General features: G+C 53.8%; 1 pseudogene; it reads right to left on the bottom strand.

Annotated features, from left to right (window-relative positions):
* Positions 1-372: 372 nt before the first annotated feature.
* LOC109117443 lies at positions 373-1478 on the bottom strand (annotated as a pseudogene).
* Between the last annotated feature and the right edge of the window lie 10168 nt (positions 1479-11646).

Below are 11646 nucleotides of genomic sequence, written 5' to 3'. Positions count from 1 at the left end.
AAGAAACAGAAGCTTTGCCTTCACCTGCCCACCACAGCTGCAGAATAAACACAGGCTGACTGCAGACTCGTCTGCACCCGATGAGAATATCCTCTACATTTTATTATTTTTGCCATTTTTCCAAACTGTATGCCCTTGTCTCAGCCACTCCTCCCAAGCCAGACCCTGATTCTTGCTTTGTGTCTAACCAAAGAAGTATCCTACAAACTAAGTTGGTGTAAGCCAGGCATGGGGGTGCACGCCTGTAATTCCAGCATTCAGGAGGCTGAGGCAGGAGGGTCGCCACGAGTTTGAGGTCAGCCTGGACTACAGAGCAAGGCTCTATTTTGAAATAAATTCTTAAAAAACTGAACAACTAAGATTGCGTGAACAAACCTCCTAGACCAGTGTTTTCCAAGTTCAGGGTCCTCAATCCATTAGCAACTCAAGATCCTACCGATCCAGTGGGTAAAAGCCGGGATTTATTTAAAAGATGAAACAAAAGAAAAATATCCTTTATAATAAGCAGATACTTTTTGTTAACTGACCAAATCATAAAAACACCATGGTCACCACCTCCTTCCAATAAGCCTGTTGATCTGGTCTTCCCTAGCTCCAGCGTCTCCACCTTCCACAAAACGGGTGGGCTTTTCCTTCATGCCACCTTGTGGAGAAGACCGTTTGAAGGGCCACAGGAAGTTATTTGCCTCTTTGAAGCATTTTCCAACAGTGGGGATGTCATGAATGAGATCCTCCGTGCAAGTGATGCCGTATTTACCAAGGGATCGAGCAGTCAGTCTATTACTGGTCAAGGCCATTGGCTTCTTACTGATTTTGCCGTAGCCACGCTTGCCTGTTAGTGCATTTACTGACTTCAGGTCCAGGTACCCCCTGTGATATATGGATCCACAACTCTCAGCACATTAACAGAAGCCTTGTTAAGCCTAACAGAGGTACCACTGAAGATTTGGCCCAAGCGAAGAGTCTGCAACACCTTGCAGACTGCTGGGCTCGCACCACTGCCACCCCTGATCTGGATGACAAATGCCAGTTTGGGATCTGCAGGCTCATAGTAGTTGCCTGCTTTTCTTACCATCCTAGCCATGCGAATCTCAGGACTGTACGTCTGTACGTCTGTCTATGCTCCTTATGATAGCGCCTGGCTTTTTCATAGATGAGCTTCCTCCTTGCCTTTCGAAGTTTTTTTTGTTTTGTTTTGGGTTTTTTTTGTTTTTTTTTTTTTAGAAGGGTCTCACTGTATACTTAAGACTGACCTGGAACCCACTATGTAGCCCAGGCTGGTCTCCAACTCACAGCGATGCTCCTGCCTCAGCCTCCCGAGTGCTGGGATTACAGGCGTGCGCCAAAACGCCCGGTTTGAAGCATTTTGGGGGCATACTTCCTTCTCAGGCACTTACCTTCAGCTCTGCGAAACATCTTCACTTTTTCTTAAGAGTTTCTGGCACAGCCGGAACCTTCTTCTCTTCAACAGCCTCCATGGTTACAGCCGGAAAAGAGCAAAAGAAAAAATATTGAAGTACATCATAAATCATATTTAAAATTCAATACGTGTATTACTGTGGGTGAGCGTACGAAATGGCCTTGACTTTAGAATACAGAACCAGCTATAAGTGATGGGCTGGGGATGTAGCTCAGTGGTGTCACCACCTACCTCACAGGCGCAAGGTCCAGAGTTCGATCCCAGTACCAAAAAAAAAAAAAAGTCGGCACTTTAATCTCCACCAGGTAGAACTGTTGAGAAGGAAGCTATTTTCAGTCCCCATGTTTCTGAGTCAACCCAGGCAGGAGGCCTCTTGGCCCAGCGTCCAGGCCACAGATGTGGCTCTGTGACCGTGGTCCCACAGACCCCTTGGTGAGGGCTGCCCGCTCTGCCCGCGTCATCCTGCTGCTCCCTCCCTGTGCCCAGGGACTGGCGCTGGGCAGGCGCTGCCATCCAGAAGCTTTGTGTCCAGCTTGCTGGGCCGAAGCCACTTGGGTGATGCCGGCAGCCCTGCCACTGTCCCTGCCACATCTGGCCAGGAATTGCCACGTAGGCCGGGAGGGTCCAGACCCAGCTCCCCCCACCCGAGCCTGCAGGTGGCTCCTGGCCGCCCTCATCTGACCCCACCAGTCGGTGCACTCGGCTGCCCCTGGCCTTCTCCTTGGCACCGGCCCTTCATTAAGCAGCAGGGAGTGAGGAGGTTCACGGCCTGAGCCACACTTCAGAGGCTTAAAAAGGAATACAGGAGACTCTCCTGGTAAATGGTCCAGACAGAGTTCACGAATGCAGGTGGCTCCCCAAAGCCTAAGCCCTCACAGGTCCTAGGGATTCGATTTTCGAAGATTCTATTTTCTAAATGCACTCGTTTGCTTTGAGACTGTGGGCAAGTTTCCCTCTCCCGGGTTAGCATTGAGTAAATGCCTCAGCAGACCAGGTATCTATACGTGGAGGAAATCCCTACCTCTCAGGGCTGGCGTGGAGATTTTGTAAAATGTGTAGAAGGTTCCTAGAGCTGCAACCTGCACATGGCTTAACAACTATTACTGCCCAGCTGGCCTACTATTTCATTCTGACACTTTGTTTTAAACACTTGTATAAATTACGGTGTGTGTGTGTGTGTGTGTGTGTGTGTGTGTGTGTGTGTGTGTATCAGCTAAGAATTTAACCCCAAATATCCTCTTTTCTTGATATCAGAGAAGAGGAAAACACAAAGGTCAATGGAAGTAAAAGAAAAAAGAAGATGTGGTTTGAAGGAGAACATTAGATGAGACACGTACTAGGGGGAGAGGGCAAGGGTGCAGAAGGACCCCCACGGTGAGCCCATGGCCTGAGATCGAATTCTGGCCCCGTGCTCCACAGCCCACAAGCGTGGTGTCAGAGGCAGAAGCTGACACCACCCAACCCCAGCCTGGTGCTGCTGTCCTGGATTAGATCGAGGAGGCGGAGCACAGGGCCCCCCACCCCTCCCATACCCCATCCAGCAAACTGGGGAGACGGAGTTGGGACAGGCAGCCACAGGTGAGGGCTGGTGCACACCCCACTCGGGATACCAAGGCCAGGGCGAAAACAGGGGCCTTGGGGGAGTCTCTGTGGGGTGCTGGGGGACTTCAGATGCCTGCCAGTTCTGTCGCAGACCCCACTGGTGTGTGTGGAGGCACACGCACTCAGCTCCAGAGGGCAGAGGTTTTCAGCTGCTGTGATGATCGTCAGGTCCCCAAGCTCCGCACCTGTGCCCGGGACACAGTACTGAGAGGACACCTGGTGGAGGTTGCTGAATGAATCGTTAAGCACCACAGAGCATGGTGTGAACTCAAGCTGCGGCTGCATACACGGCTCTGTGCTAGAAACAGGGATATTCGGTGAGTGCCCAGACTGAGAACAGAAACCAAAAGCCACAGTGAGGCTCCCAGGCTCCTGCAAGACCTGCAACCCAGCCTCAGTCCCCACAATGGGACCTGAGCATCTGATCCCTTTCAGGGTGCCGGACTACTCCAAAGAAGAGACCCCCAGAGCCCAGGGAAGGGGTTTGTACGCATGACATGGCCAACTCTCCACCCTGCTATGAGGTCTGGTCGCAATGTCCAATTGTCTTAAAATGTATCAAGTAAAAGCCACATGGCCATGAGTGCCCTCACAATCCCACCCTTGCTTTGCACATGCATCCTCCCCTCCCCCGTCCTGGCCGCTTCCTGCAGCAGCTCCGGAGTCCTCTCTCTTGAGGGTCTGTAGCTGAGCTGTCCCGGCTGCCTCTTCGTCCTGAACCCACTCAAAATGCTTCCCTCTCGCGGTCGTCCTGACTTTGGAAGAACCGGAAGTCACATGGTGCCAGGTCTGGTGAATAAGGCAAATGACCACATGTCATGTTCTTATTTCATAGAAATTGCTGTAAAGGACTGGATCAATGAGGTGATCGAAAACACAGTGAATATTTGAAGAAGTTGTTGCAGTAAAAGGCATATTACCATTAATCCTCTTCAAAATATTCCCCCTCGCGGTGCTGACACTGATCCTGTAGTTTTTGGCAATGTACCTATTACTGCAATAAGTCTGCTTCATTTAAACATTCGCCATATGTTTCGATCACCCTTTGCAAAGATATCTTTCAAACATTTATCACTTATTTACGTTAAAAAAATATTAAAACTCCTTTCTTCCGGGTTTTAAAGTATATATAAGTACATTATTGTTATCTGTTTACTCCTGTCTGGCCATAGCTCAGTACCTGCCCACCTCAAGGGATGGAGGGCTGGAGAAAGATGGTGAACATGTGTATGTGTTGTAAATGCATAAGCAAAATAAAAGATACATGTGGAGCTGGAATAAGGAACAGGAAGGGCATGGGGCAGGCCCAGGATGAAAAGTGGATGAATGAAAAGAATCAATCATGTAGACGGACTTCCTGCAGATCTACAACAAGCACATGACACCAACTGACAAATGTGATCAGTGGAAGCTTCTGCATCTGAATTGAGAGAGAGAGAGAGAAAGAGTGTGAGAGCCACTGCAGTATTCACAACTCCCCCTGCCGCAGAGGACAGGAGCCCGGCTGTGCTCATTTACACAACTACCGGCCGAGGTGCTGCTGCGGGCACAGCCGGATCTAGGAGCTCACGCCAGGTGTGCTGACCCCACCTCACAGCTTCCATGGCCGTCTTCTCCCCTCAGGAGCGAACCTGCACTGGACTCAGCTTGGCCACTCACTTCGGGGCTGCTTGGGTCAGTGGGGAGGAGCGACTACAAGTCCCAGGTCCGGAGTGTTTTCTTCCTCCAGTGCCCAGCACCTCACACCCACCACACGTGCACACACACGCAGGCACACGCACACAGGAGCTACTTGGTTCCTGCTCAGCTGTGGAAGTTCGTTCCTTCCGTCAGGCCTTCAGCACTTCCACCAGCCCACGTACTGACAGAGCCTCGTGCTTCTCACTCTGGGCCCGCAGTTCGGACGATAAGCACAGCCCTCAGCCCCCCTGAGGACCGAAAGTCTTCATGCCTCCTCGGAAGGAGCCCCGGTGTCCTCCGGACTCTAAAGCCGGACCAGCCGCCCAAGCTCGGGGGCATGAACAGTTGTGGACTGAAGGCTGTGTCCGTGTACAAAAACGACGTCCCTTCCAGCATGAGCTTGCTGTAAACCTGGTTTTCTTTCTCTAAAACCTCAGAAGGCTTGGAGACTTTGGAGAAGAAAGGGCTGCGCTGAGAGGTGGCTTGTGGAAAGCTAGCCGTCCTCTCTGAGAGGGATGGGAGAAAAGGTCTGCGACCCAGAAGCAGCTTTTATTACCTCTGGATCGGAAAGCGCTGTGAGCACATACTCCTGAGGTGTGTCTCTATTTGAAAGTTGTGTACCTGAGACACTGTACTAACAGGGGCCAAAAAATAAATCCGGTGGGATTTCTAACATGTTTCCTAACTGGCGGGCTCTTTCTGAGACTTGAGCCAGAAAGACCAGTGGAGAAGGTCAGAAAGTGAGGATTGTAAGAACACTGCTCTTTTTTTTTTTTATGTCCACCTTTAGGACAATAACTAAACAGCTTAAACATGTTCCACTAGAAAGAGAACATGGGAGCGAGTACAGGGAAGAGGAAGAAGGGGAAAGGGTTAAAAAAAGAAAACAGACAAAGTGGAATAAAGGCTTGTGCAAATGGGGAGGAGAAGGGTTGAAGGGAGGAGAGAGGATTGGTAAAAAGAATCCAGATAGAGCAAGGACAGGTGCAAATTCCCAGGCGGATGTGGCCACTGTGGGTGGCAAATGGGCACTAATACGAATGCATATATCCAGACGGTGCTGCTGGGTGGCTGCCCACGTCTGTCTTTGGGGAAGGGGGAGCCGGTGTATCACCGAGGCCGCGGTCCAAGAGGAGAGGCCGGGGTGGGGAGTCGGCCGGGAGACGTAATTGTTCCTGGGTTCCACGTCGATTCTACAACGTGGCCTCCCCTGCCACGCACGTTGGCAGATTTGCAGACAGAGTGGCTCTCGGGCAGCGCCACGGGGTGGAACCAGCCCTCCAGGTCTTCACCCTGCCCAGGGCAGAGCTCGACCGGGTCCTTCTGGCTTCAGAACAGGAACTTCCGCTCTTGGCAAAACCTGCTTCATCTCTTTGCTCGGCATTCGAGGCCTCCCGTGATCTGGACCTGCTTTCAGTCGCTCCTTTGTTCATTCCGTACTCGGACAGACAGAGTCCTCTGCACCCTGCAGCCTGACAGAGGACAGCGGCAGCTGTGCTGGGTCCTGGGGAGTGGAGCGGCGGCAGGAGTGCTTGCGCTCTCTGCACAGGTGGGGAAGGAACTGGTCCCCTCCCACGGAAAGCACCTTGGCCAGGTAAAGTGTGTGAAATAATACTTCGCGAAATACCAAGGAGAGAACAGAAGATGGACAGCAGATGAGATGAGCGGCCCAGCAGCCCCTGGGGGAGTTTCCAGGCCGAGTAGAAGGGGCTGGGAGGAGCCGGGGGGCTTGAGGAGATGGAGCCCAAAGCAGAGGTCAAAACAGCTAGAATTCAGGGGGACGGCGAACGAGGCAGGTGTGTACTGGAAAGAGACCCGGGACTCAGGCAGCAGTGACTCCCACCCGAGGACGGCCCGGGGCCACCTCGCCAGCCAGGCTGGAAACCTCGGGCCTTGTGGGCCCCACGCAAGGTCTCCAGGTCTCGCTGCCCTGGAGGGAAACTGGCCCTCGAGTGACAGCTACTGCAGTCCTGCCAAAGAAAAACCAGACCTGAAAGGATTAATCCGGTTCCAATTAAGTTTATTCCAGAATAAAGTTCAGAGTTATTTATAGGAATACAAAAATATCCAGGAGAGTCCACCAAGCCTCTGTAAGGAGACGCTGGGCCGACTGGTACCAGAGCCAGCGGTGACTAAGTCCTGGAGGATGCACGGCCTCCCTCAGAAGCCCGGAAAGCGGAAGAGGACAGCTGTGGAGGCCGGAGCAGGAGGAGCCAGGGGCCGGGACACTGTGCACCCAAACGACCCTTAGTGCCTTCAGAGTCTGGATGCATTTCGGACTCGTAGTCGCCTCAGGCAGAAATGACCCACAGAAGAGAAAGGATCCCAAGTTTTATTTTTTAAAAATATCTGAGATAACTGAATAGCATCAACAACGATCCAGGATTCCAGGACTCTAAAATATGGTGGACTACTGGGACATACAAAGAAAATATCACTGGAGGTGTATTGTCTGCGAGTCTCCCACGCACTCACGTCTGGGGATGGAGTTGGAGCCTGGTGGTTTCCATCCGCAGCTGAGGGGAGGCGCGGCCATGATGGGGTGCCTGGGTAAGCTCCCCCGTCCCAACCCCGCAGGGCAGGATCTGTCTTTCCTTTGGGAAGAGTCTCGCTGGGCGCACACAGAAGAGCTGTTCCGGCGAGACATTTAGTCAACTGAGTGCGGTTCCCACCAGCGCCCAAAGCCGGCTCCTTGGGCTGAGCTCTGGGAACGAGCACAGGCTCAGCCCCGCCCAGGCTGGCATCGGCTTCCCTGGCACATGTGGGAGCTCTGACGCTCCAGCCTGACCTCCCTTCCAGGCCCCTGGTCCCAGCACCACTGTGTCCAGACTTCCCCAGTCACTCCGCCCCGGACACACAAGCCAGGAAGAGAGGGGAGCCGCACGCCTCCCCCTGGTCCTCTCTCGAGTGCCATGGCAGCTAAGTAGGAGAACGGGAAAGAGGTAGCAAGATGGGGAGAGGGGTCCATAAACTTAGGGCTTAATCCAAATCCTAGGAGTGTCACTTCAGTCCCTTATTATAATCACACCTCGGAGCTGAAAGGTGCTTCAAAGAATACGGACAAAATTGTTTTTAAAAAATAAAAATTCAGGTACACTGAAATCTGAAGAACAGGTAAAATATCAGTTGCAATTTCCCACAGTGAAAGTTTTCTAGTCCAATTTCCACACCAGAGTTTCTCTAGAGAAACTAATAAATATTTTAGGCTAGGCAACCTGTCACAGCTATTTCATTTTATTTTATTATTGCAGAGCAAAAGTGCTCATAGCTCACAGCTGGATGAATGGGTGTGGTTGTGTTCCAATAAAACTTTATTTAAAACGGTTTTGTGGCCATCCTTCACCAACTCCTGGTCTACACAATGCCCTTTTGCTTCGTTGTATAATATTCAAAAATATACACTTATAACATTAAAAATACAGATGATTTCATAGAGAAGCTACACATTCACTGTTAAATAAATAAATAAACTAATGGTATAAAAAGTTAGGGTACCTGAAGTTTCACCACCTCAAGAAAGTCATTGTTATTATTTTGCCAAACATTGCAGATACAAAGAAATGTATGTGTGCAAGCTTCTTAAACCCTAAGTGGGAAACTATAGGTACTATTCTGTAACCTTCCCACGTTCCAGACACCTCAGGGCACCTCTCCTGTTGTGTTCAGATGTCTGTCTTCCTGCACAGGTGCGGAGGCTGGTGGCTCCGTCTTCCTGAGGACCCAGACCTCCTTTCTCTCAGGCCCGCAGCGTCTCCACTTCCAAGGGGGACAGAAGCTCAGTGCCTCTGGAGCCCCGGGTCCGACTTCTCAGGAATAAAGCAGAGAACTCACGTGGACCCCCAGGTGAGCGTCATTGTTCTGTACCACACACGAAGTGACAACTGGACGATACCCATCCTGGGTGAGGATCCATGCTTCGCATGCCCGCCCAGCACTCGGGACCCAGTGGGTTGAAGCCACCTGTGATTGGGCATGGGCCCTGCGCGCCCAGACAGGCTCCCGGGGATCTCCAGGCCTCCCTGCTACATGGGAGGATGGCAGCTCGGAGGGAGCAGAAAAACCAGTTTGAGAAATGCCGGCAGCCGACTCAGGAAGAGACTGAGCCCCACAACTCCCAGGGCGAGGTGTCCCGGGTGTGGACGCCTGTCACCCAGGTGCGGCTGAACACCTCATCTTTTCACATTGCTTCCCGAACTGTGGATTGAACTTGGGTCTTTGCACTTGTGAGGCAGGCGGCGGAACCACTGGGCTACTTCCCTGGCCCCCTGCTCTGCTTCTGATTCATGCTTTCGTTGGGTGTTGCCATGGAACATGGGATAAAAGTTCACACAGGAATTACACCGCTCTCCAAGATCTGCAGACTGGAGTTGTAAAACCGTTGTTCCTGGCTGCTTGCTTCATGAGGGGCTGTGTGGCAGAGAAGGCAGCTCCTGCACCATGTCTCTGCCACAGAATTGGGGCTCCAGAGCCTTTGTCTTCTAATCCTTTTATATGAAGACAAGCAGAGACCGGAGGGCAACTACCACTCGCCCACATAGCTTGTTGGTGGCAAAGCCAGGATTCACTTCCAGAGGCAGAAATCCACACTCTCTGCCAGTGACACCACTTTCATTTGTTAACGTGTTTGTTTCAAGTGCCCCCAAGGGAGGAAGGGTTGGAAATATAGAGCAAGAACAGAAAAAAGAAGAAACATTTTTAAGAAGAAATCTGGAGGAAGAAAACTAGGAAATAAATAGGCTCATGGCATCAGGAAGGGAAAGTACACCACATAGGTGTCCCAGGGCTCCGAGGACGGCCACGCGGGGCCCACCGGTGTCCAGCTGTGAGTCCCTGTCCTGACCGTCATGGCCCCAGGCAACTTCCTGGAGTGACCCACCGACCGGCCTGCAGCGTGCTGTTAGCTCCCCCGGGCCAACCCCGCCTCCAGGGCGGCCTCTCTTCCACCCGTCCTTCTCCGAAGGGGCAGCAGGGCCAAACTCCCACTGCGTCCAAGTCACCCAGCGTCGGAATCGGGACGGAAACCCGCTTACTGACCCATCACCTGCGTCAGCCCAGCCAGCCGCGGTGGCCCTGCCTCCTCCTGTGGCTGCAGCCCTTCCCACGCCGCTCAGCACAGCACCCTCCGAGGTGGCCCTGCAAGCACGGGGCGTGGTCCCACCGTGTCACACGCGTGGCTTCCCCTTTAGTGCCCGCTGTGTTACCTCAGGATTCTCGAGAAGCAGGCCTGAGCGGAGGGCCCAAGAGAAGTTGCCCTGAGACACTCGGCCCGCGGCGGGCGGCACACACTGTGCAGGGCTACCCAGCACCGGCTCGGCTGAGCACTCGGGCGCGCCGCTTAGAAAGTCTTGAATAACTGAGGGCCAGTTCTCTTCTCACTCCGCCTCGGCCTCACAGATCCCGCTGCAGGTCCGGCCAGGACACAGCCCCAGGAAGGACCGACAGGGAAACCGGAAGTACAACTGCAGAGGATGACACATCACACAAAGGTGGTGGAGAAAGGGAGGATCTGGGCCCAGCAGTGCAAGGAGCTCTGTGGACAGCGGAGCGGGAGCCGAGCGAGGTCCCCGGCCAAAGGCTGGCGTGAGGGAGGGGACCCTCAGTGTCAGGCCCTTCCGGCTGCCCTCACCCCGCACCTGCAGGTGGCCCTCCATGCCACGCAGGTGTGACAGGCCGCGAGCACACCTGGAGCCGGGTGCCCCAAACCCGGAGAAGGACCCGGGAGCCCAAGGCCCAGCGACGGAATCCTGGACGCGAGTGTGGAGTCAGAGACACCAGGGAAGGGTTGTGAGAAGGGACCACAGTGAATCCCCCCAAAACGACGACGGGAGGCAGGAGAAGGAGTCCAGCACCGAAGAGGTGACGAGACCCGCGGTGCGGGTGCAGCACGAAAGGACCCGAGTGCTGGGCTGTCCGGCCTGTGCCTTCCGCAGGCGCCCTGGGGTGCCCGAGACCGGGAGGCTTCAGCGCCTGCGGCAGCACCTGCCCGCAGGAAGTCCTGCTTAAAGATCAGCTCCTGTTCTCCGGCCAGGCTGGGCTCCCCGCCCGGAGCTGAGTCCTCTGGTGCCCGGACGATCGCTCTGCCCGCCCGGCTGCTCTGCCTCTCGGTGCCCTCGCAGCTCCCCACGTGGCGCACTTTCCCTGCAGCTGCAGCACTGTTACAGACGGGAGAATGACAGGAAAGCACCTGTATTTGTTCAGTACAAGCTTACTTTTTTCAACATTATTTTCCACCTGCTACTGGCTGGACGTGAAGGTTCCGAACCCAGGATCCGCAGACAGGACACGGGCCACCCATGTCTTATTTTCAGCTGCTTGTAGGCCACGACTTTCACGCAAGGTCAATTCAGAATGGACCGTGGAGAAATGAAATAGAGAACAGACGTACAAAAGCAAAGGCCACCGTCCCATAGTCCAGACCCAGCCCCGTGACTGACAGCTGTGGGAGTTTCAGATCCCGGCCGCCGGAAGTGCCCCCACTACTGAGATTCCGGTTCTTCCACTTTCCTTGCTCTCCCTGGAGTTTCTCCAGAGCAATTCCGCGGGCTTGGGTGACCCCCATCACCTTCAGCACCATGCTGACCCCGAACTGCTCAAGGCAGTTTGTTGAATGACTTATGAATAGTGTGAGGCCCTGGAAGTAAGAGTTACTCCTCTGTCTAACCCAACCCCAAATCCACCCAGAAAAGAGCAACCGAATCCAATTAATTCCTGGGTGTCGGCCAAGTCCTGAGCTCCGGAAACCCCAATCTCCCGGCAGCGGGGCGGTGGTGCTGTGGGGAGCTCCGCGGTTCCGCTGCAGTCGCCTGGCCCGGGGCCACTTGTGGCCCAGGGCGCTTTCAGAGGCGCAGCGACCGTTTTCCTGGGAAATTTCTGAAGTGGAGCCTGATTCCGGCAGGGGCCTGGCTGGACGCCTCCCTGGGGCGGGGCTGGGGGCCTTGAACGCC

The sequence above is a fragment of the Fukomys damarensis genome, unplaced genomic scaffold (genome assembly GCF_012274545.1).
Source record: "Fukomys damarensis isolate Sample0158 unplaced genomic scaffold, DMR_v1.0_HiC HiC_scaffold_33, whole genome shotgun sequence".
NCBI lineage: Eukaryota > Metazoa > Chordata > Mammalia > Rodentia > Bathyergidae > Fukomys > Fukomys damarensis.
This window is presented reverse-complemented; position numbering and strand designations above follow the sequence as displayed.